Raw genomic sequence first — 21,313 nt, forward strand, 5'->3', positions numbered from 1 at the left:
GTGAGGATACCAACAGAAAAGAGACGGCAGCAGTAGCAAAGGGAAGGGACCATAGAAAACCATGAAGGGCAGTGCTTCGTGGAGCCTTTGTTGTCCTTAGACTTGAAGAAGGCAAGTGGAGGGAGAAACTCTCCAACCTAGACGAGAATAAAGTTGAACTGAAGTAGACATGCTCAGCTAAGCAGAGGGCCTTTCGGGGAGGATGAGAAATCAATATCTTGGCCTCACGCCTCTGTTTTCTCCTAACTCCTGCTGATGAACTCAATAGGAGCCCGTGACATGGCCCATCCTGAACCTGGAGGGGACGAGTGGAGTGATCCTATGGAGAGGGACGGAGCATCCCTGGACCGCAAGTAGCTTTGCAATGTCTCAGCTCTGTAACTGGGGACAAGAGGCCCGGCTTACTGATCTGTTTTGCTCGTCTGTCCTTGAGGGGGGTAGTGACCCTGGAAACTGCTGTGTGTAGAGCTCCAAGCTTCACAGTCAGCACCTTGTTCTGGGTCCTTCTCTCAGCAGCACGAAAGTCCCTGAGCAGTGCAGTGCATTTCCCTGAGCTACGCCCCACACCTGTGAAGGCCATGACCCAGGAATTCCGCTTCTTAACACTAGTGACAAGGAACTAATCAGGCAATGCACAGAGTTGTGCCACTGTTCACCATACCATGGTGACAGCTGGAAGCAGCTGGACTGGGCGTGTCCACCAGAATTCTTAGTTGAGAACAACAGAAACTGAACCTCAAGTAGCTGAAAAGGAAACGATGTGCTTGAACTAGTACTAGTGACTCTTAAAAACTGGAGGCCAGAAAGTCTGTGCAGCACAAGGCTGTGACAGTAGTACACTGGTCACACAAATGTCCCTTCCCCATTGTGGACTACATTTATATTCAAGCTAATATAAAAGTATTTAATAATGTAGGTGGGGTGTTATTGTTTATCACTATAGTAAAAAAATCTTAAAAGATTATATATATATAATGTTTAAGTATATATATACATACATATATTTCAAAGAGAGCTCGGCATGGGTTGATGGCATAGACTATAGCCCCAGCTCCTTAAGAGGTCCAAAGCAGTGAATCCCAAGTTCAAGACCAGCCTGGGAAACTTAGTGAAATGCTTCTTTTCCTTCTAAAGAAAAAGGACTGGGCACTTAGTCCAGTGGTAGAGAATTTACCCAGAATGCCTGAGGTCCATGATCCAATTCCAACAACAGGGGGAGAAAATTATAAGGGTTCCCTTGGATTGTAGAAAAGTGATTATTTTGTGTTTATATCCTAAATGGTATTCAAAGAGCACACATGACTTTTATAATAAGAGGAAAATGTTTAAGATGGAAAAATGATGTGGACATTCAGAACATGGGGGGCTCTTTAGCGTTAGTTGAAATTCTCTTGTCTCTGTTCTTTTTTAAAGTCCACTGATGGGGGCTGGAGAGATGGCTCAGAGGTTAAGAGCACTGGCTGCTCTTCCAGAGGTCCTGAGTTCAATTCCCAGCAACCACATAGTGACTCACAACCATCTGTACTGAGATCTGATGCCCTCCTCTGGCGTGCGGCATACATCAAGACAGAATGTTGTATACAAAATAAATAAATAAATCTTTAAAGTCCACTGCTTTCCTTTCCTTCCTAGTGTCCGGAGCCCCAGTGTGACCTGAGGCCTGGTGGAGGACCAGGGGGACACTGAGCAGAGCATGCCAAACCCACCTACACTCTGAAGGACTGAAAACAAAAGGAATGGGGTGTCCTTTTCTTAAGCATTACTCCAGAAAGCCCCTTATATTAATTAACAAAAAAACCTTTGCAAAATGGGTTGAAACCTTGACACTGGTTGGGGGTGGGGTGCGACGGGGAAGCATCTAGGGCAGTTTTGAAGTTCCAATATTGAACCTTCCTAAAAGCAAATTCCCTCAAATGAGAAAGTATTGCTCCTCTTTGAAGTGACTCTGGCCTATAAAGGAAAGGCATACATATCCACACATACATGTGTACATACATGTACTTGTACATACAGAAAACACACAAGCTTGTTACACAGGAAGGAGTTAAACCCCCCTTGAACTCTTTCAACCCCTAACACTCAACAGTTGCAAGGGAGTGAAATCCAGAATCCCATTAGCTCATCTCTGTCACCTAGAATTGTGACCCATGGACACATATATAGCACACAAACAGGAAGCAACAGCTCAGTAGCTCCATATGTGGAAAAGATTGGAAGGATTGTCCATCAGTGGGTGCCACACCATGAACCAGCAGTCTGTGAACCCCTTTTAGCCATGACTCTGAGATTACACACTGAGTTCTTCAAGGAGCCCCTCAGTTCACCCGCTCTCCTCCTGAGCATCTTTGGAGAGATCATAAGTAGATCCAACGTTTCTCAAGAAAAGTGCATTGGATGCTGGCACCTTTTTATTTGCCTGCACCTATCCAGGTGTCCCTAAAGCACCCACTCCAGAGATGACAGTGGCTGCTGGTGCTATGATGACTGAGGGAGGTGTCTTATTAAGGCATGCAGTATGGCATTGCTGTTCGGGCTAGCGTGACCATTGTGAGCAGAGAACTAAGTGACTTGTGACTTTGGCCTTCAACTGGCCATGAGGTAAGCACAGCAATACTGTAGCTAGACCTATGGTGAGCAAAATGATTATCATTCTCTTTCCTTGGGGTGCTACAGTAGAAGTGTGTCTGGGAAGGGCACTTCTTGGTAGTATAGCTGCCTATGAGTGGCCTGTACTGGATTGGGACTTTTCAGAGAGGCAGCTCCCAGGTGTCACCCATGCTCCTGTAAGTAACCTCACAAAGCTCGTGTGTTCAGCAAACTTTGCTTAGGTGGTCTTTGGCCTATTAGCTCAGCAGAAGGCAAAGATAGGTGGATTATGAGGAATACCCAATCTGTAGCTTTGGCCCCAAGTCTAGGGAATCAACCTGTGTCACCACCTGACCGAGACTTATGCCTGATTCTCCGCTCCTTCTTGGGTATGCGTCTGAGTTTTATCGCAAGTCCCTCAGCTCTGTTGATCCTAAGCTGGGTGGGTGCCCCAAGCCTAAGGGTGCCCCATCTCTTTTCAGCAGCCTCTGTTGACTTCAGCTGTCACCTGTACTCTAATCTATCACAATCCACTGTCTTCCTGGCATCCTCTGCGACAGGCTAGTGCTCCAGAGTTGGCAGGCACTTGACTTTACCGAAACTCAGCTTGCTGCCTAACCTCTGGAGGCAGCAGTGATCTGCGTGCTGCCGTGGTCAAAGGAATGACAGAAATCTTCAGAGGTGGCTGTTCCTTGGGCACAGTGGGACAGTACCAACCCCTGCAGAGAGTAGATATTTTTTCCTGAGAGGCAGGTTCAGTTGGTAGAGTCGTCCATAGATGAGATTAGACTGCAAGAAGAATGAGCACAGGCTCTCATTACTCAGAAGTCAGTAGGCTGTCATTAGGAAAAAGGGAGCGGGGAAGGGTAGAACATTTGGAAAGGGGCGCAACATCTGTATTCATCTGATACCCTGCTGGTCTCCTGGGCCTCCTCTAATGAACCACATCTGTTATGGTCTCTTTGGTCCATATGTATCACATACCTTCTCTGTGCTAGCCGACACAAAGGCTTTTGCTGTAGTTGCCCCTGTCTCTAAGGACCTCGCCATTTCTTTGGGAAGGGAGACAAATAGGTCATTGTCATGATGTTCTCTATTTGTCGGATGCTCACTATACACCAGACTTTTTTTGTGGAGAGTTCAACGTGCATCCACGTGCATCACTTAAGTCTCACTGCAACTTTCTGAGACAGGTAAGTGTACAGATAACCCAGTGGAGACAGGCAAGTGTGCGGATGTTCCAGTGGAGACAGGCAAGTGTTCAAATGTTCCAGTGGAGACAGGCAAGTGTGCGGATGTTCCAGTGGAGACGGGCAAGTGTGCGGATGTTCCAGTGGAGACGGGCAAGTGTGCGGATGTTCCAGTGGAGACGGGCAAGTGTGCGGATGTTCCAGTGGAGACGGGCAAGTGTGCGGATGTTCCAGTGGAGACGGGCAAGTGTGCGGATGTTCCAGTGGAGACGGGCAAGTGTGCGGATGTTCCAGTGGAGACGGGCAAGTGTTCAAATGTTCCAGTGGAGACAGGCAAGTGTGCGGATGTTCCAGTGGAGACAGGCAAGTGTGCGGATGTTCCAGTGGAGACGGGCAAGTGTGCGGATGTTCCAGTGGAGATGGGCGTGTGCGGATGTTCCAGTGGAGACGGGCAAGTGTGCGGATGTTCCAGTAGAGACAGGCAAGTTTGCAGATGTTCCTGTGGAGACAGGTAAGTGTGCGGATGTTCCTGTGGAGTTTCTGGAAGCTGATCAACTTGTACCCAGCGGCTAAACAGGAGAGCTCAGATTTGAAGCCATGGCATTTTAACTCCAGAGTCTCTCAGCACTCCACAGAGTAGTAAGTTCCACAAAGGGATGTGAATTAAACACCACAAGAACCTCACTTTTCTTATTAAAAACCTTTAATTGATAGTCTTTTCAAGCACAAACCCCAAATGGAAGGCACACTTTATTTGCCTTGATCTTCTTCTCTTCCTCCCCCTTCTGTCCTACCTTGCTTTTATGAAAATAGTGCCAGCCTATTACTCCAAATTAGAAACCCTCTCCCCTCTCACCTACAGTATCCATATGGCGGCCACGTTAACCAAACGCTTAGATATAAGTCCATTGCGCAACCTCCCTTCACATCTGCTTGGCCCCGACCACTTGCTAGGACTGCTTCTCCAATGCTTTCCCATTTCCCACGTCAATATGTCCTTCACATTGATGATGCGCCTGATACCTAGTCTATCCTGCTCAAATGGTAAGTCTTCGAGAAAGGACATAGACTTTGGATGAATCTACCATGATGGGTTTGGCTATGCTTTTGACAGAGTCATCCTGACTGGGATTAGGAAGGGGCAAGGCAGAGCCAAAGGTTAGCCGTGTGCTCTCAGAGTTGTAGTGTGTCTCCAACATTGATATCTCTGTGAATCTCATGATAGCATTGTTGAAATGCAGTTCCAGATCCTGGGCTCTGGGGCAAGGAAAGGGTCTGCTTTTCTAATGAGCTCCCAGGTGGCTGTGCTCCTTCAGGACCATAGTAGGAGTAATAGGGCATTAGCAGCATTCAGAACAAAGGGAGGGATTTCTTCCGTCTGTGACAAGGATGGAGGAACTGTAAACAACAACAAAACCACTCATTTGACACCAGTAACACACTAGACTGTTAATGCTTACTTTGCATAGTCTCAGCTTAGTCCTCACAGCCCCCAGAGCTTCCCATTATTGTGAATAAACTCTGCATGAACTAAACAGGCTGAGCACTCTGGGGAGGAACTGACTTTGCGACCCTGACATGGGCTTGGGAGACAGCAGCTTAGCCTTTAGTACATGTTCTAAAGTTATTGCTGTCCTCACCAGGAGGGAGTGTGAGGGGCAGCGGGGGCCTGGGGAAAGAAAGACATCGAATCAATGCCGTGTTTTTTTCCAGTGGGAACTCATCCCTGAAAACCTAACCCAGGCTAGGCTCCTGGCAGGTTTGTCTCCAGTCCCTGGGCTATTGCTAAAAACAGATGTCATGAACAGAGTCACACAGAGAGCTTCTTTGATGGGACAGGAAGAACCCAACGTGATAGCCTGAATTCTCTGTGCTAGCAGCCGTGGTCCAGCCTGGGCTGTTGGCAGCAGAGCCCAGGTCACAAGGGTTTGGGAGGTAGGCCCAGAAATCCTTGCCCTGAACAGAGACTAACAGGAGAGGGAAGTTCCATGGTTGGAAAGCCATGGAGGGATGGCTCCTTCTACATGCAGACCCGTGTGACAGCATCCGTTACACGGCCATGAAGCCAGCCTTGAGGATGGAGTTAGACAATATACGTTCCATATCTGAAATGCTAGAGACCAAAAGTGTTAAAAAAATTCCATTTTATTTATGGATTGTGGAACATTTTCGGATATAGAGTGAGGTATAATAGCAATAAGACCCAAGGCTAAACAGGATATCTATCCACATGTGTTCTTACGTACCTTAGGCATATAGTGTGAAGATAATGTTTAATGGCATTTTTAGTGCGCTGCTCTTTGGCTACAGTCCAGGGAGATCACATGTGGAGCTTTCCATTGTGTTAGCCGGCCTGCTTGTCACTCTGTTGAAAGACCTCTGTGTCCTGAACGCATGGCACTGTTTACCACCTGCTGCCATCTCTCGAAGGGAGGGACAACATGGGCAGGGGCTGGAGAAGAGTGTCTTCCTATCCTGAAGCTCATCCTGAGGCAGGCCCTCATCTCCCAGCTCTCTCTAATGCCCGAACAATCAGAACAGGGAGGCAGTGAAAAGAAATGAGTCAGCAGCTTGTGTCCTGTCCTTGCCTCCCCCCTCCACCCCAGGGAGTGAATACCTCAGTTCCCAAACTCTCTGAGTCAGGAAGGTCGCCCTGAGGACATCTGCCTGTTTGTCTGAACCATGCCAAGCAAGCAACAGCTGCTGAGATGAGCCCAGGAGGCATCACTTCCTGTCTGCTTGGGGACCATCCAGGTGCACTCTTGCCTCCCCCCCCCCCCTTGCCGGCTCCTGCCACACTGCACAGGAAGCCTTAGCGCACAGAAGGTATTAGCCACCTGGGACTAATTCCAGGGACCCAGACCAGGGTTCTGGAGAGGCCCTGCCAGCATCTTCTCCCAGGATGCTAAGCATCAGAGTTGCCGGAGAGGAGGCAGGGCAAGGAGCATCCCAAACCTTGGAGGGACAGAGCACTGGCCCAGCACCCAAGCCCAATGATGTCTGCCGGATTGTGCCGCTGACCTCAGGCAAACATCTCCACCTTAGTACTCTGTGTGCCACAGTTTTCTCCTCTCTAACATGTCCATACTTTCCAGGCAGAATAAATGTATCTCTTCTAGGGAGCCGGAAGCATGTGATACATAATTTAATCTGGGCACTTCGTCTGTACTACGGTTAGCTAATTACGTGTCTGACTCTCCCTCAAGGCCATCAGTGTCTTAAGGCAGGAGGGACCTCTCAGTCTCCCTTGGTGCCCTTTTAGCCCGTGCCTCCATCTTCTTGTCTGAGTTGTTTGGAGGGCACTAGTGGATTCTTGCACACTAGAAGCAGCTACATTCCACACATGAATCAGGATGCCCACAGTGCACATCCCCCTTCCTCAATGCCCGTGAATACATAAGTCCTGCCCCATGTGGGACCAGAGAATGCTACTTGGAAATGTGCTCTGTGCCTTGGACATCTGTTCTACACCTCCCACCTATTGCTCCTGAATTATTTTCTAAGAATGGCCTAATAGTTTCCTGTTGACCTATCAACCCAGTAGTGCCCAGAATACATAGCATCTCTCAGGAGAGATAGGAAGGGTTTTGTCCTGATTGAGAGGGCAGTACCACTGCTGGGCATTGAAAGAGGTGTGAGCTGCAGACCAGATCTGAGGAGTAAAGAAAAGGTGAGGAAATTGCTAGAAGCAGCACTTGCTTCCCCAGACTCTGAGAACTGAGGAAGGACAAGGAAGCCCTTAGAACACACATCAAACTCTTCTCTAGGGTGACTTTTGATGGCACTCACTGGTACCATGTACTGAGAGCTCTGTGCTGCGAACAGCTGAGGGACACTCCAGGGATGGGGTGAAGTTGAAGTTGAGCATCCCAGTGCGACTGTACTTGGTGGCAGAACCTTTACAGAGGCAATGTTAAATAAGGTCACGAGGCTGGGGCTTTTCATACCACAGAGATTTCTCACAGCATGTGACAGAGGGAAGGCATCACGAGGGACCTGTGAGCAGGCAACCACCTGCAAGTCACCAGAAACCGACCCTCCTGCCACCTTGATTAGACATCCAGCTCCAGACTGTGAGAAAACAAACATCTGCTGTGTGAGCCGCCAGTCTGTGGTCGCCTGCTGGGACATCCAAGCTGACTAATACCATGGCCCCTTTGTGAGCACTGCCTGTCATGGCCCCTGCCCCAGGGGAGGGGCAGAAGTCACCATGAAAGGGCTGAGGAGCAGGCTCTACTGGAAAAGGGGGGTATAAGAGGCCAGTGACTGAAGGCATGGCCAACTTTTTCTCATAGTGCAGCGAGGCCAGTAGGGGAGAGTTTCAATTCCCTGATAGGAATTTTGTCCTTCCTGTCCACCCTGTGACAGAGAAACAAGAAAGATACCTAAATGCGGGGGTGGGGTTGGGGGAGAAGAGCAGTAATCACAAGACTTAGTGTAAGCCTTAGGGACCAGCATTTAGTAGAGCTGGAAACACTAGTACTCAGTACTTGGGAGCCATGAGAATGAGAATGCTCTCTCTCTCTCTCTCTCTCTCTCTCTCTCTCTCTCTCTCTCTCTCTGTGTGTGTGTGTGTGTGTGTGTGTGTGTGTGTGTATGTGCACTGGTCGTGAAGCCAACCAGAAAGGGGGTAGAATAGAACTATAAGGGTACAGGCTGCCATGTGCATCCCAAGTCTCTCTCTGAATCCCCAGAGTAAGGCCACTTAGAAGCAGAGGTCGAGGCCAAGCCCAGGCTTGCTACAAGGACTCAAATGTTTATGACTACTTATGCCTACTTGTTCCTAGGCTCCTGATCTGGGGTCTTTATAGTTTGGAATGTTACCAGGATTCGTCCCTGGATATAGGTAACCACCTTCCTCCCCTGTATCTCTCTTTAGTACTGTAAGCCTGCCGTCACTCAAAGTCCACTCTTGCTTCAGAATTTTTATAACAAATTCCTGGCACTGAGCCGCACTGCCCATGTAAACTGTGGCTCTCTAAATGTATTTCAGCCCCCTGATAATGCTGGGGGTTTTTGCATCATCACGTCAGGAACATTAGAAGGAACATTTTGTGATCTGCCCAGAGACATGTCTCATCATTGATAGTCAATGTGTATGACATTTTGGTGCCCTGTCCCCACCTCTGCATGCCTTCATTCCCTCTAATTCTGACTGTCATGCCTTGCTATTTTGCCCTCCATCACACAAGGGCATTATTTCCATGGGCACCTTCTCTGTACCTCAACATAGTAGCTGATCACCTTATCTGATCCAATTTCGCTGCTGTGTGTCTGACCCTAGGGAAACAAGAGAAGAAAAGAAGTAAGGAGAAAGAGGAGGAGGAGGAGGAGGGGGATGAGGAGGAGAAGGAGGAGGAGGAGGAGGAGGAGGAGGAGGAGGAGGAGGAGGAGGAGAAGAAGAAGAAGAAGAAGAAGAAGAAGAAGAAGAAGAAGAAGAAGAAGAAGAAGAAGAAGAAGAAGAAGAAGAAGAAGAAGAAGAAAAGATTGCCTTCACATTGCTTCACCGTTCTGTGCCTTCCCCAGGCAGGCTTGGGCAATGGCTCAGCTTTGGAGAGTTCCTTCCCTGTGTTGGTTCCTTTGGGTCACAAAGAAATGCCATAAACTGAGTGGCCTATAAAGCACAGAAATTAATTTCTTGTTGGTTGTGGGGAAGCTTGGAAGGCCAAGATCAATTTGCAGGCAGCTTCAGATCTGGTGAGGGGGCCACTAACTCAGATACTGCCACCGTATGATTTAGCATTCACTATCTCAACCATGGGCAATGTGCAAAGTTCCTATCAGTCCTTTTCTGCGTTGTCCCATAGTGTCAGACTGTTAAAAATCCCAGTTCAGTCTATAACAAAGATTCCACTGTCCCACTGGTCCCAGCTGAGCTCAAAGCAGCAGAGGAGGCTGTTGGGGCCTTCTTTTCTACTGACTGTGGTCCTGGCTGCTTGGAGTGGGAGCGGGGATGGGGTGGGGGGAGAGTGGATTTCCTTCCTGGCTGGTTGGTTGAAGTGTGGCCATGAGGACCATAGGTCCCCAGGTAGAAATGTTGGCTTCATTTTTTGGGATGCATTTTTGTGTATGTGTGTGGATCCTTCAAGGTCCCCGCCGTGCCTTTCCTTGGCGCGGGAGACAGAGTCTTACAGACAGAGTCTAACCTGCTCCTTTTTGCTGGAGTTGCCTTGCTGCTGGCAGGAGTCCTCTCAGCTGAAGCCCTTGTCAAAACCAGATCCACCCTACTGAAGCTTGTCTGCCCACAGGAATTCCCTGCGTTCTCTCTCTGTTGTCACCTTCCCTCTGTCCCCCCACACAGGATGGGTTTCTCCAGTTTGACCTTCAGACTTCCCCAGATAGACGTCCGCACAGTAGGATACTCCCCTACAGAAGGGTTAACAGCAGCTTCTGTCATGGGCTCCTCAACTTCCTTGTTGGTGAAATTAAGACTCAGATTTCTGTAGAACTCGGCCAGAGCTGAGGTCAGTTTCTTCCTGTGGGAAGCCCCCACATCTGGCTGGAGCTAGGGAGCCTCCTTCCCCTGATGCTGCTGTGGAGCCTGGGGTCATGGTAGGGTCACTGGGTGCTCTTTCTCTCAGGAATCTTTCCCATCTGTCACCCGTCCTCCTCTATGCCTTGGAGAAGGTGGCGGCTGTTCTTCAGGCTGCCTGCCTGAAGAGTGTAAGGGATACATAGCCTCCCATCCTCCCAAGCATTCTTAAGTGGCAATCAAAAGGGGCTTGTTTTTGCTGTTATTGTTATTGTTTTCATCACAGCCTTAAATATTTACAAAGTGTATACTTTCTTGTATGTTGAACATGGTTTTTTATAAGAACCATGTTTTAAAAATATTCCATCAAAATCCTTTTTAAAAAAGTATTTGTGAGAGAAGGCCTCGACACAATAAGAATATAAAAAACCAGCCTGCTAAATCAGAACTTCTATTTTCAAAAAAAAAAAAAAATGAAAATTGGGCTTTCTCTTTTCAGTTTGATTATCTGAACTTGTGATGTGCTGGAGACATCGGCATTCTAATTTGAAGACAGGCATGCTAATGGGCAGAAGGGGAGGTGGAGGGGACAAGGAGGTTAGAAAATGGTGGGGTGGCGGGGTGAGGTGAGCAGACAGACTGATGGACAAGTGGTCAGGCTGGAGGTGATCAGGCTGGGAGGTGGGCATGGGGGAGGTAGGCATGGGGGAGATAAGCAGGCTGGGAGGTGGACATGGAGGAGGTGGGCATGGGGAGGTGGGCATGTGGAAAGTGGGCATGGGGAAGTTGGGCAGGCCAGAAGATGGGCAGATGGGAGGTAGGCGGGTTGGCGAGGAACAGGGTTTTGCAAGGATGATCCATTTGTATTAGGTATTCCTTCCTTTGATTCTTGCCTGATTCTTTCTTGGAATCCTGTGCTTGGTGCCCTGAGGATTTTACAACCCAGGAAAATGGAAAGTCACATTTAAGATAGACAGAACTTTCATTTTATGGGAAACTAGAAACCACCAGTATTTTCTGGGACAGATTGGCTTTAGGAAAGGCCGCATAAGGGAGAGTGGCCAGAAAGCAGTCACCTCGAAATGATGTCTGTGCCCCAGTTTGGGGAAAGTGTGTGTGCCTAAAGATATCCCATTGGAAGCCTTGCTGGACTAATGGTGGCTGGGCCTCCTCACATCACCTTTGACAGATTCTGCACAGGTGACCTGACATTGCTAGGCAGAATGTGTATGTCATAGCAGCCTCGGTCTCAGAACAAATGTCAGGAAAGTCCCTTCTGGTCATCTTGCCTGGCTCACAAGAGGCTGAGTCAAACCTGTGGGTCATAATCCCACATCGGTGGAGAGTCCACTGCCAGAATCCCTGCTGCCATTGTCCCTGCTCCTGTTCCTCCCTATGTGGGAAGGGGTGTGATGAGGGAATTCTGGGCTGAACAAGCATTTCCGTGTGGTCAGGGCTTTGGTGTGGGCGGCAGTGGGAGACACAGCTGGCCAGCAGGGGCTGGGGGATGTCTCTGGGGGATAAGGCCTGGGCTAGGGCAGAGTGTGTCAGCCAAGTGGAATCCCAAGTGCCCCATTTTCAAAGCCATTTGCAGGGCTGAGCTATTTCTTTGTCTGCACTTGAGGACCCCCCACTTGCCGCCTCAGCCTGGGAAAATGTGTGCAGCCAGGGCCACCACTGTGGCCTCTAGAAGCAGCAGGAGTGGAGCAGGCAGCTGCTCCTTACTGAGCCCCCAAGGAATTGGCTGTCTGGCCCATCACCAGCCTTCTGCTGGAGTTGACTTCTGCCTGGGTGGTGGGATGTTCTTGATACAAATGGCCTGTCATGCCTCCCGGTCACTCACCACGGTGGGACAGTGGGGCGTGTACCCTGGTTGCCACTCCCTCTCCCTTTATTCTTCAAACATATACTTAGGAGTGTAGGGCTTTGGTAAGCCCGTTAACCACTCCACGCCTCAATTTCCTCCCCAGAAATGGATCTGGCATTCAGGATCAGGCGTGTTGAGGCATCTGGCTCACTGCATGCACACAGGGACGCTGTGCCTCTAAGGTAGACATGTCTGTCTGCTACTCTCTGGTCCAGTGTGCTGACCCCTCTCACATCCTGAGCAGAGCCTGAAGTGCCTGTGGCAGCCTCTGCCCTGTAGAATGAATTGGTAGGCCACCTGATTTACAGGCTTCCTTGGGGTTGGGGACAGACCAGAGGAGAAGTGAGCTGAACTGTGGTCTAGCAGAACACTAGAGGGACTGTCTCATCTGCGACTCAGAGGATGTGGCCCCAGGCCCTCTGCCATGTTCCACCCCAACACACACTGTGCCAGGCAGTAATTGTCACCCTTCACGGGAGGACTTGTAACACTTCTGATTCCGTGACCACCTCCGAAGGCAGACTCAGTAGGCTGACAGAGATGGCCTGGACCACTGTGAAGAAGATCTCTGTCCCAAATGGCCTCCCCACAGTGGTCTTGCTGCGTGAGTCCTCTTGGAGGCTTGAGTAGGGATGGGTTAAGCCTGTGAGGTCATCCTCCAGTGGTGCTCTACTAAATGAAATCATGTGTGGCGCTGAAGGCGCATGCTGGGCTCTGGAACTCCAGTCTGTAACAGGAGCGGGTGGGAGAGCTGCAGATCAAACGTGGGAGGAGGGAGCAAGCACTGTGATTTCTGTCTAGTCCATCTTCATGGGAAGACCAGGATTCAGTCTGAGCCAGGGCCTAAGACCCTAAGAAGTACTGAGTTGACTCAGGTCTCTTAGCTGCATTGGGGGTCCCTTTTACTTCAACACAGAGTTCCTGGGTTCAGAGTTCGCTAGATACAGAGTCACAGAGTTCACCATGAGGACCAGTAATCCTCATGCCACCTCTCAACTCCCTGACTAAGGGGAGGCAGACTGAGGCTAACAGTGCCGGTCCTGGGTGGACACTGGCTTAGCCAAAGGCCTCATTTCCCTTCAGGGCTAGACCAAACCTTCCTTCAGGGACCCTGTCTCTCATGACACCTTGGATCTCAGCTTACCATCTAGCTGTTTCGCAATGAGTCATAGGATTCCCCCCCACTCCACCTTAGCCTCTAGGGATGGCAGCCTCCTTGTCCTGGGCACAAATGAGGTAGTCTGTCTGTTTCTGGGAGGATGGAAGATGATGTAACAGTTAATAGCTTGGCTTTGGGGTCTGAAAAACCTAGACTAGAATCTAATTCTGACAGTGTGAAACTCGACAGGCCCCGTTTCTCCTCGGCTAGTCTCAGTTTCCCCATGCAAACAGAAAGGTTATTCTCTTCACATATGACCTGCGGTGGGGACTGGAAATGGTGAAGAGATGCTTCTTGGAAAGTACTGGAATTTTATTTGTTTACTTTCAACTTTATTTATTTGTTTGCTTGATTGTTTGTTGAGAGGGGACCTTTCTTGCTGCATAACTCAGGCTGGCTTTGGACTTGAGTTCTTCCTGCCTCTGCCTCCCGAGTACCAGACAGATAGATTTTGGAGCCCTGTTCACCATGCCTAGCCTAGCACTGGGACTTTATTCTTAAAAAGACGAACTGAACCTGGAGCTCCGCACATGCTAAATCACTGCGGTTGCTATTTCTGTGTTCCTGTCTCACACACATCAGGTGCTAATCCAGCTTCCGGAGAGAGCTGAAGAGGAGGCCTCCTGCTACAGGACCGCTCAAATGATGCCATCATGAAGATTCTGTGGGAGGAAGGTACCCTCCTCAATCTGAGGTGAGATGGGGCAAGGGAGGGGGGCTGCCGTGAGGGAGAGGTGGACACTCCAGGCTGAAGGGAGAACACTTGAGCATCTCCTATCGAACCTGAGATTGAACGTGGGTGACTGGGAAGGGGCTGAGAGACTGCTCAGTGAGAGAACTCTTCTTGTCTATCCCAGGGAGCCTGCAAAATTAACCCTGAAAATGGTGTGGAAAACCGCAGAATCTAGTCTAGGGACGACTTGCATAGGAACCTTACCAAATGTCAGATTCTCGATGCAGTGTCCTGGCCATGGACTGCCAAGCAATTAGACCAACAGACAGAAGGCCACCTATGGATCTCAGAATGGTGATGATAGAACTTATAAGTTAGAGGACGTTGTTAGATGTCATCATCAGGTGAAAGATGGAGACATAGATTTGTTCCCTCTTTGTTCTTGTGTTCCTGTCATGACCCAAGGCAAGCCTGCCTGGGGGTTTGCAACAGTCACACCGCAGGCAGATGGGGAGGACCTGGGCCACTAACCCAAAGGCTAGTCTTATTATTAAAATGCATACATTACACACTGAGGCAAACACTAGGCATGGGGGAATTGGAATTCTTCAGCGTGGACTAGATCCGTCACTTAGCTTCCAAATTGGGTACGTCAGCTTGCAAAATCAAATGCATCACCTTCGAGTTCCATGGACGCCCAGTCAGATGAGAGGCATCACTGATTGAATCAGAAACTGCATCTTGTAAATCATCTAAATACTCGGTTACAAGTTTGCGTGATCGTGATGATACATTTAACAGACGCTGCGTTAGCGCTGCGGTAAGATCTAAACAATTACCTGCAGAAACGAACTCAATCCACCCGTCATTCAGAGCTGGAATTACCACCCAGACACACGCCCTTCCCTTTGCAACCCCACTCCTGCTCCAGCCTGTCTCACCCCTGCTGGTGTCCTTTCTCCTCCCGAAACGTGCTGAGGTGAGCAGGGGGCCCAGGACACAACCCAGGAGACACTGGCGGGAAATTCAGGCAACAGTCCAGATGTGCTGCAGCCGGCGGGCAGCAGTTTTGCTGCCTGCACAGTTCTTCAAAACCGGTGAATGTTTCAAGATTAGAAAAGTCACAGCAAAAAAGTCTCTCTCCTTGCTCCCTCCCTCTCTCTCTCTCTCTCTCTCTCTCTCTCTCTCTCTCTCTCTCTCTCACACACACACACACACACACACACAAATAAGAACACTAGATTTTTAGCTTCTTTTAACAAAATAAAAGTGAGTAATAACAATCCGGATGCATGTTAGCAGTTGAACCTAACAATAGTAAGCCTGGCCAGGTGTAGTTTTGTACACCGTTCTTCATCACTCAAGGCTCGCGACAACCTTGACATGGTGACAAGACTATTACTTCTCCTCAAGGACTCCGAGGACATAGAGAGAACTGGTGACGCATGCAAACCACACAGCTGGCAGTGGGAGGGGCAGACGCGCAGCAACTAGTCCACCTAATGTGGAGAGCAGTGACTGCCGGAGATATGAGCGTGCAGCCCCAGACGTCATAGACATTGGGGAGGGGCATATTACAGTATGGCCCACTCAGTCTTGCTACTGTCTTCCCAACATGGAGGCCCTCTGTCAGGGCCTATGTCAGTGGATTTATACATGCCAGACTTTCTCTGGAACATCATCTTCCTGGGTCTGGTCAGCGTTTGTGTGTGCGGCATAGTTCAGTCACTGTTTATTCTGGGATGTCCCTAGTGGGCTCTCGGATACCTCAGCACCTTGAACCACGACTGTAGATCTTGCATCTGTGGAAAGCTGAAAATATTCTCTAAAACTCACTGTACATAGGCTGCATCTGATTTTCACATGGCAGATTTAGTTGAGAAATTAATTTAGTGGATTGAGACAGGAGGAACACAAGTTTGAGGGCAACATGAGCTACAGAGCAAAAGAATCTCAAACAAAATGTCTGAGTGGGGCTGAGGATTTAACTCAGTGGTGGAGCACTTGCCTATCACAAGCAAGGCCTGAGTTTGGCCCTTGGCATTAGAAGAAAAAAGAAAACCTTTGGTAGATTATGTTGAAACCATTTATCAGAGTACATACTGAATGGTGCAGGTAAGGACTGCTCATGTAGTTAGTTTATTCTTATGAAATGGGAAGGCAACCTGAATGAACAAAGACAGTCCAGCAAAGACAGAGGCTCAAAGTGGGTGTCTGTAGAGTGCAGAAGGGAAGATGTGGCAAGGTAAAGAAAGCTGGACACTTAGCTCATATTCATGCACAGAAGGAAGAAGCACACGGGAGAGAAATCAGCACTGCTAAGTGGGTGGTGGGTAGGCATAGGGGTGAGGAAGGGAGAAGGCTGGAGAGGTGGCTGAGAACATGGGAAGGAGCTGTTAAAGACCAGTCATGACTTATGGTGGTCCAGAGAGGGATGAAGTGGAATCAAATTAGCAGATTGCAAGAGCTACGAGGAAATGGGGGATCCAGAAGAGGGGGCTGACCCAGAGGTCCTGGCGTAGCAAAGGACTTAAAAAAATGGAAAGCCTAAACCTTTGATGTCCCGATTTCCGACGCCCCTCATTACTTCTGCCACTTTCTCGTCTATAAAGTGGGCTCTTTCTGAAGGGGATAATGTCGAAATCCACGAACGTTTTTGAGTGTGTGTGAGTCCCTACTTTGTATAAACACAGTGATGGGAGACACTGAGGCTTTCATAGTTGGGACTAACACAGAGGTTCACGTTGCTGGGAAACTCACTGGGCCACATGGAGAACTGAGCGGAGATATTTGTGAAGTGTGGGTTAGGGACAATCTTGAGGGGTGAACATGGAGACTGGCCTTGCAGTGCCCTCCTTACTGCACCAAACCCCATGTCGCCATGCTCCAAGCCCCTCTCCATCAGCAGCAACTCTCAGAAAGGACATCCAGACCAGAACTGCGCGTTACTTAAATAGTCAATAGCATTCCAGGATTGTCCCGGCAGAAATGGAAGCTATCCGTCCGTGTTTGTCATAGTGTCTTACTGGTACATCCCTAATCTTCTGAAGCTGGAGTCCTACCTGAGGGTATGGGCACCTGATCATTGCACTAGTGCCCTGGTGCTTGTGTCCTGGGTGTCCACACGCTTCTGTGGTCTTTCTTCAAAGTAAACACTAAATAAAGTACAGTTTCTGCTCTCATGTTCTGGTTTTGCTTTTGAATGTAGCAGAAGCTTCATTAAGGACATGCTTGACCTCTTCCCCAAAGGTCCTGCCCTAGGCAGTGCCATGATCAAGGCTATCACCTTGGCTTACCAAAGCAGTATCTTCTTAGTTCCTAACTGGTTTATCTCCTCCTGTGCTCTGGCCCCATCTCATAAAGCCTATAAAGAAATCAAGGAAAACAAAGCCCCCAGTTTTGCATTGCACTGTCGGGGCGTGTCACCCAGCTCTGGACAAGCTGAGTAGAGATGACAGGTGAGTTTTCAGAGAGCCTGGAGGAAGTCCTTTTCCAAGCCTGTGGGAGCTGCAGAGCACCCTGGATCTCCATGAGCTCTGCCCTTTGGGTCCTGTAGGGCTTTAGACAACTGAATGCCTCTAGCAAGACTGTGAATGAGGATGAGACCAAAATACAGTATCCAGGGTCAAAGACCCAGTCTAATGCCTCCTGTGCCTGCACCAAAAGCAAAGGTGTCATCTGCTGGAGTCTCTGCCAACTCAGATGAGGATGTGGCCTGTGTTCAGCCTGGCCAACTGGGACCACCATAGCTAGCAGCTCCAGGGTCCCTGCTGTTTCCTGCCAGGATGGTCTGACCAGGCACTCCCCTGGGAAAAGGACCCCATTCATATTCAATTGGAAAACACTTGTACACTTCAAAACTCTTCCTCAGACCACCATCACATGTCCCTTGTGTATTAGTCACTTTTTGTCACTTTGACAAGCGATCTGAAAGAAGCAATTTAGAAAAAAAGGGAGATTGGATTTGGCTCCCCGTTTTAAGGTTTGTAGTGCTCGGTGGACTGGCCTCATTGTTGGTAGGCCTGTGACAAGCTAGAGCAGAAGGGCATGACAGAGAAAAGCCATCGGCCTCACTACAGCTGGAAAGCAGGGAGGGAAAGAAGAGGAGGAGGAGGAGGAGGTGGTGGCAGCAGTGGGGCCAGGCACCATACACATCCTTTGTAGATATGTTCTCAACAACCTGCATACTTCCTCCAACCAGCCGCGTGCTAAGGGCTCGCTCACTAACAAACCTATCACTGATAAAGGTAGTGTCCTTATGATCCCAGTGGCTTCACCACCACCTCCTGCTGGGATTAAGCCTGCAACACGTGCACTTTTGATAGCGGAGGAGGGGGAGACTGCAGATGACAACTCCCTGTCCCCATCACACAGAGACTGCAAGAGGAAGGCAATGTATTTTATACTCTTATGAAATGAAGAGGAAAACTGATCTTCTTTGAATTAAATATTCTGAGTGGAAAATGTGTGCTTTTTACATAGCAGCCTTGGTCATTGGCAAAGGCCGTGATGCATGGATGAGTAGGACACGAACTGTCTTGTCTGGATGCTGCTGTGAGTGTAGCAAGCCTTTTGTGATTGTTAGGTACCAGCTTAGAAGCATTCCACTGCCTAAAGGAAGTGAGTGGAAATGCTCTTATTCAGGCTGGCTCTTCCAAGCAAGAGCCTCACCCCTCCTATTCCCCTACTAGGCCTCTGTACCTCTCACAATCAGAAGCTCAGTATTCTCTGGTTGTTCCCAAACATGGCCTGTCTCCTTCTCAGAAGCCAGCCAATCTTCACGCCAGGTTTGAGCTGAATCTGGTCCTCAGCCCTGCATTGCTTTTGTCCTGTGGTCCCCATGAAGGGCCTTGCAGCAGGCTGCTCCAGAAAGTCTGTGACTGCACATAAAGGAGCATCCTAGCCTGGTTCCAGGTAGATCATGCACACACAGGCCAGCAGAGGACCGGAAAGTCTGTGACTGCACATAAGGGAGCATCCTAGACTGGGTCCAGGTGGATAACACACACACACACACACACACACACACACACACACACACACACACACAGGACAGCAGAGGACAGGAAAGAGGGAGGACTGAGAATCAGAGACAGCAAGGCCAGGGCCTCGTGCTAGCTAAGGGTGGGAGGCTGGCAGGGGAAGGAGGCAACATTGCCACATTGGCCAACTGAGTGAAAGGGAAATGTCATGTTTTTCAGTCTCGGCCAGCTAGCATGCTGATTTAGCTTCTCGTCTACTTTCTGCTATGAAACACCTAAAGCTTTTCTCAGTTTTCGGGCTATAACAACATGAGGCTTAAATGCATTCACTTGCCAAACTAAGATCCTAGAGTTAGCGGAGCTGGGTTTGCACATGGCCCTGGCTGTGCCTGCTAGGACCTAGCAGTGAGCATGAGGACCGGCGACTGGATCCAGGTGTAGCTACCGAGAACAATGCAGACAGGAAGTAACTAAGGCCTGGGAGATGAACAGCTGCACCACCATGAAAAGACTGCTTCCTACTTCACTTACCCCACCCTGAGCATGCCCAGTCTCTACCTGGAAATAAAGGTTCTCACCCTTGAGTGCCATGGGTTGGCTTAAATCTGGGAAAATGGGTGTATCTGGCAAGCTCTGTGGCACAGCAGATTGTAAGTGCCCTCTGACCAGCCCCTCCCCCTTTAGCTGCAGCAGATACCGCTGGAGGCAGGTGGGATCTGCCTTGTCTTCTTCGTACCTGTCCTTCTCCTTCCTTCCCTTGCCTACCCTCTGCAATTAGCTGTCTACCGCCCAGACACAGCAGACAGCCTGAACATTTCTGCCTAGAGCAGCCTTCTGCATCTGAGGCCCCTGGAGATCCTCAAAGGTCACAAGGAAAGGGCCGCTTCTCTGGTTTCCAGCGCACCAGTCTGCAGGGTTGGTGCAACCACAGTGCCCGTTTTGTAGAGAAGTGTTGAGGGAATCTTATGCGTTGGGCCACACGTGTGCCACTGAAGGGACATTAAAAGGAACTTGTCCCTGTCTGCCACATTTTCAGCTGGCACTGTTGCAGGCTCAGTAGTTTTCAACCGGTCTTTAGCTGTCGGGTCTTACTCAAGTAATATCTCATGCAAAAGTCTAGTTGGTAAAAACAGATAAACATCTGCTCCCTCTGCCTGCAGAAGGGTAGATGCCGAGCAGCTCACACTTCAGAGCTTTTGTCTCCTGGAGCCTTCTTTGTCCTAAGAGCAGAACCAAAGGCACCTGACTCAGTTTCCCCGCTACCTGGAAACCACTGTGCCATTCCAGACCTTTTGATTTACCAGGAAGGACATTGCATTCCAAAGATAATAGACCATTTCTGCCATCTCAACAGCAAAAACCAAACCAAACCAAACGAAACAAGCAAACAACAACAACAAAAACAGACAGACGGACAGACGGACAGAGAGTTGGCTTGAATATATCGAACTAGGAAACCCAAGTTCCTTTTCCCGTTTCAGACAGTCTTGCTGGAACCTTCCTTCGCTATATTAACACATCAGCTGCTTGAAACAGAATCAGACAGGCGTCAATTCAACTTTGCAAAACAAATGCTTCATGGTCATATTCAAGGCATTGTGCACAGGGTGCCGTAAAGGCCAAGCCAGTGGCCATGACAAGGAATAGAAGAAAAGATACCCAAGTATACATGGGGCTCTAGACAGTTCATATAAAGTGCTATGGTGATGCACGAATCCCCTCCGTGGTCCAGCCTGGGCAATGAGGATGACCTCGCAGCTTGAGTGGAAGATCAGAGGAAGGAGCAGGGCCTGTGAAAGCATGAGGGAGAGGCTCGTCTTTCCAGGAAGCACTAAGGTCCAGATGGGAGCCTGAGAGCTGTGGGATGTGAATGAACCAACGTGGCTGGAAGAAGGGATGCGAGGCAGAGGAAGGCCAGAAGGGATGCTGAGGCCTTGAAGACCACATTGTGGAACTTCATCTTTATCCCTGGGCAATATCAGAAGCCTATTTTTAAAGAAAGATCTTCACATTTTAGGATGGGGCCTTTTGGTTGCTGTGTGATGAAGGATCTGAGGCCCAGGGGTGCAACAGTGATGGAGGAGAGTTATCTGTCTATGTTTCTTTCATTGGTTAATTAATAAAGAAAACTGCCTTGGCCCTTTAAGAGAACAGAAAATTAGGTAGGTGGAGTAGACAGAACAGAATTGTGGGAACAAGGAAGTAGAGTTGGGGAGACGCTTCAGGCATTCGCCATAGTGAATCTCCATGCTTCTCCTCTCCGAGATGGATGCAGGTTAAGATCGCTCCTGGTAAGCCACACCTCGTGGTGCTACCCAGATTACTAAATATGGGTTAAAGGAAGATGTGAGAATTAACCAATAAGAGGCTGAAACTATGGGCCA

The sequence above is a fragment of the Arvicola amphibius genome, chromosome 6 (assembly GCF_903992535.2).
Source record: "Arvicola amphibius chromosome 6, mArvAmp1.2, whole genome shotgun sequence".
Taxonomy (NCBI): Eukaryota; Metazoa; Chordata; class Mammalia; order Rodentia; family Cricetidae; genus Arvicola; species Arvicola amphibius.